At 53.3% G+C, this 4,591-nt stretch overlaps 2 long non-coding RNA genes across 2 annotated transcripts; both read left to right on the forward strand.

Annotated features, from left to right (window-relative positions):
- The first annotated feature begins 156 nt into the window (after positions 1 to 156).
- On the forward strand, positions 157 to 1,002 carry LOC114072706. The gene is made up of 3 exons (XR_003574223.1): positions 157 to 289; positions 559 to 615; positions 916 to 1,002. It is a non-coding gene; the product is annotated as an uncharacterized LOC114072706 (long non-coding RNA).
- Positions 1,003 to 2,898: 1,896 nt separating this feature from the next.
- Positions 2,899 to 3,374, forward strand: LOC114072705. The gene is made up of 2 exons (XR_003574222.1): positions 2,899 to 3,049; positions 3,134 to 3,374. It is a non-coding gene; the product is annotated as an uncharacterized LOC114072705 (long non-coding RNA).
- Positions 3,375 to 4,591: the final 1,217 nt, after the last annotated feature.

A 4,591-nucleotide genomic window follows, 5' to 3' on the forward strand; every position in this document is an offset into this window, starting at 1 on the left:
CGCTGCTGCCTTCCCTGGGGCGTGCGGGCTCCTCTGCAGCTCCTGTGCCCCCGAGCCAGGGTGCCGCTGGAGCCCCGGCCCAGCTGGGCTGTGGGGCAGGGCGGCCAGTGCTGGGCACAGGCAGCGCCCGGCCAAGGGGCAGAGCCCCAGCCAACCATTCCCTCTGTGCCCTGCTGCTCTCTGCAGCTGAAGAAGGACCGGAGCCAAGTGGCCAAGTACGTGCACCAGGCCCTGCCGTACCTGAGGAGCCCACAGCAGCCCCTGCGAGAGGCAGCCGTCACCTTCATGGGTGAGCCACAAGGTCCCTGCCCGCCCCGCTGCAGCTCGGCCCCAGCCCCGGCTGCTGCAGCGGCAGCAGATGCGGCCAGGGCTGTGCTGGGGAGCCCCGAGTGCCCTGGCGCTGCTGCCGCCCTGTGCCAGCCCAGCCCTGGGGCGTCCCCAGGCGGGAAGGGCCCGGGCTCAGCCCTGCCAGGGCAGGAGGGCGTGTGGCCGGGCTGGTAGTGCCACTGGGGGGGAGCTGTGACACCGCTGGGGCCCTGACAGCATCTGTGTTCCCAGGGATGGCCGCCAAGTACCTGAGGGGACGGTACCAAAAGCTGCAGCTCATCATTGACGGTGAGTGAGGGCAGAGGGGGCTGGTGAGGGGAGCTCTGACCCTGAGCAGGGAGCTGCAGTCCTGCCCTGGCTGCAGAGGGCTCTGCTCCCTGCACGGACGAGGGGCCACGTGGGCAGAGCAGAGACAGATTTCAGGGCCAGGAGGGATGTTGGTGACCAGCACCTTCTGGCTGATCCCACTGGGGATCATGGCTCCCTCCTGGCCATGGCAAGAGCTGGCTGGGATGGCCCTGGCAGGAGGGGCTCCTCGGGTCCCACCAATGCAGGCTCTGACCTTGGCTCTGTTCCTCTCTGTTCCAGCCCTTCAAGCCACGAGAGACGACAGGAGCCCTGCTGTTTCAAAGCTGGCACTAGACACCATCAGCCTTGTTACAGCTGTGCAGAGAGCTCCCTACGCCAGGTTCCAGCAGCTCCAAGACCAGCTCTGCAGGGCATGGAATACGCACCCTTCTCGGTGAGGCTGTGCGTGCCTGTGCTGCTGGAGCTGTGTGGAGGCTTGATCCAGGCAGCTCTGTCTGTTGGGGCCACCTGAGTCAGTCCTTTGGGCTCTGCTGCAAAGATGGCCCTGTTCACAAGCCCAGAGTTCCTGCTCGAAGATCTGACTTTGGGCTTGCTGGAGCCCATTCCCTGTGGAGGATCCCGACCAGCCCGACCACACAAAGGGTTACCGAAGCAGTGTGAGAGAACAGAAAAGAACAAAGCGGAAGATTGGAGGTGGTGACCACAGTCCCTGGACCCATATGGTGTGATCTTCGTCTGACCCAGAGCAAGAAGACTGAAGAAAGGAAGAACACATGATGGAAGCCTATGGGTGTAAAGATGGACAGAAATTTGTATCCTATAATGGGAGAGGCCAAGCCGAGCTTGTTGATCAGTTGAAGACGCTTGGCTCACTAGAACTAGTTCCTCTGTAAATAGAGGCTTGGAACAAATAATAAATGATTCTCCTGCTGACCAGCAACAGAAAGCTCTTGCTGTCCAGGTAGTGCCGAGAGTGGTGCACCAACTGTGCTTGAGAGATGGAGGGTAAGGGCTTCCTTTCCTGGGTGGAACGGCAGTCGCTGGACTGCGGGTGCGCGGTGCTGAATTTGGCCATCTGACTGCCAAAATTCAAGAGGGAGGAAGATTCCTCCTGGACAAACTCTTCCTGCTCAGAAAGCTCTTGCTGTCCATTGGGATTGGGGAAAGTGAAGGGGATAGGGAGGACTCTGGGATCCAAACCTGTTCTGTGTCTCTGATGAAGGTGCCACCCCACTGAAGGAGCAGCCCAGACAATGCTGGCAGCAGACACCTTCTGCCTGTTGCTGCTCTCGCATGGACACGGCACACGTGTTCCCACGGGTCCAGAACACTTGATCCAAGAGCAATGTGGGGCCATGCACTGCTAGGGAATGGGCTCCAGCAAGCCCAAAGTAGCATCCTCTAGCAGCAAAACCTGAGCTTGTGAGCTGGGCCATCTTTGCAGCAGACCACAAAGCAATGACTTCCCTCCGTCCTGGAAGCTGAACCATACAATGCTCTGCTTCAGCTTCTGCTGCTTCTCCCCTCCATTCCAGAAAGGCCTGCATTTAGAGTTCAGAAGCCCATGCATGTGTTTTTGAGGTGCCTGCATGGAGGAGAGGTTCAGCAGCTGCACCCCAAGGCTGATATCCCATCCCAGTCTCTAAGGATGGCAGCAGTGCCACCGCTGTGGGACACCTGAGTGTGGCAGCTGAGTCTGCCCTCAGGCACGGCCATGGCAGTCAGTCAAGGTGACAGGCTGCCCCTGAAGCTACCAAGCACTGCTGTGAGGCTGGTGTTCTTGTCATCTGCCATGCCTTGAAAGGCTGGAACAGAGAGGAACAGAGCCAAGGTCAGAGTCCAGGTCTGTGGGGACCTGAGGAGGTGGTCACCAATGCCCCTTGTGCCCCTGAAATCTCTCTCTGCTCTGTGCACGCAGGGAGCAGAACCCTCCAGAGTTGGGGCAGGATTGCAGCTCCCTGCCCACGGTCTGTGCTCCTCCTGCCAGCCCCTGTTGACAGCCACACACTACAAGTCTACTGTTATTATTTCACGGGCTTTGCTGCCATCCAGCACCCTTTTGTGACAACTGCAGTCTCAGAAACACTTTAGCATTTGGGTTTTAGGGTTTTTTTCAGGCAAGCAAAAATTGTAGAGCATCAATCCCAGGCAGGTCTCTCAGGTAAACAAGGACAAATATTTAACAGTATTAACAACTTCTTCAAGAGTGGCTTTGCTTTTCCACTGCAGTGTAAAATATTCCTGCCTAGAAGGACTGTTTCAAAGCATTGAGACTGTTCCTGACAGATGTGAACAGACCTTTTGGTGTCTCCTTGCAGCGAGCATTTGGTGACTGGCAAGTGTTTTGAACTTCATGTTTTTTAGGAATAACACACAGTATCTCTGGAAAAGAATCCCTCCTGCCATCAGATCTGTAAGTCCTGGATTTCCAGCTGTGGCCACTGTAGAGAAGACATTCTTCTGGATGAACACTTGGAAGGGTTTTTTGTCACAAGAGGCAAATGCTGAACTTGGTGCAGTTTGGTCAGTGGGGCAGAGGATCTGGCAGAGAGACTTGGAAGCACTCTGAGGTCCAAAGTGACCTTGTGTGGGCAGCAGGGCATTGCCTGAAGTGATTCCTGTGTGCTCAGACAGTAATTAGGAGAAATCAGAACTGTTGCCAAATTTGTGTAGGTTTTCCTGAAGGAATTTTAGGTGTCAGATGTAAATAAAAACCTCATGACAGAACCTTGTAAAAACAAAGCAAGCTGTTTTTAGTCGGGTTGTGCCTGTGATTGTATATTCTTTCATACTGGAATTTCATAAACCACGTGGTTTGTTCCGTAACAGCAAAACAGACCATTGGTTACCCAGTTTTATCAGACTTCTGAGCAGTAATTTAGGGAACTGGGCTTGGCATTTCAGAACCTTGGGACACTCATAAAAAGGTCTTATCTGTTACCTGTGACTTGAGACAAATGTTTTGGAGACTGTGAAGTGGTAACATGCAAATTCTTGCTACCAGAGGGCAGCACAGACTGCTAAGAAGCCTTCTGAGGTTATTTTGCAATAACAAATTCTCTGTAGCTTTAGAAACAACTGATTTTTAGATGCCATTTGTAGTTTAACTCATTGTTTTTGTCGGTTCTTTTTCCTGCTTCTGACCTGTTTGACACACAAGCCTGTTGCAAGTGGAGAATGCCATCAGATCAGGGTTTCCTGAAGTGGTTTACACACTGGTGGGAGTGCCCAAGAAGCTGCATTTGGAGGTCAGTGTGGTCTCTGAGGGCTTTGGTCCTGGCAGAGCAAGTTGTTGTCTCTGGCTGCTGACTGGGATGGGTCAGTGGAGAGTGGCAAGGGAGGGGGAACTTGGGAAGTGCTCACTTTGGGGTTGGTTGTGGTTTTTCCAGAGGTGTCAGAATTGGGAAAGTGTTCTCAGATTTCCTGCCTGTGTCTACTCACAGTGTTTCTGTGTCCTCAGATGGCACCAGGAGAGAGGCCCTTGCCCTGGTTTCTCAGGCTCAGACATCGACAGCTGCTGATGATTTTGCAGCTTTCCTTGGACTTTCTCTGGAAGATGCTGGGAAAGGTACGTGGCATCTCTTCCCTGAGTGGTTTTGGTACTGAGTGAGATCAGAGATATCTGAGAGATGATTAATAAAAATGGGTATATGGATTCTGAGACTGTTATAAAGAGAAGGGATGGGGCAGTGAATAGAAATCATGTCTTTGTTCTGGATAATGGTTGCATTTTTGTAAATTATTTTCCACTAGTTGTTGTTTATTCTTCCCTTCTGTATGTCAAAGCAGTTCCATGGTGGGGGAAAGGTGCAGCTAATTCCCTGTGCTCCTGCTTTCCTGATGTTATTTGTTGAAGTGCAAGTGTAAATATAAGCGTGTTAGTAAGAAATCTCTCTTGGAGTTCTGGCACACAGGCAGTGAGCCGAGGTGCTTTCCTGCTGGCCTGAATGTGCCT

The sequence above is a fragment of the Empidonax traillii genome, unplaced genomic scaffold, assembly GCF_003031625.1.
Source record: "Empidonax traillii isolate 1590-97213 ecotype Southwest subspecies unplaced genomic scaffold, ASM303162v1 scaffold3742:size11245, whole genome shotgun sequence".
Classification (NCBI taxonomy): domain Eukaryota; kingdom Metazoa; phylum Chordata; class Aves; order Passeriformes; family Tyrannidae; genus Empidonax; species Empidonax traillii.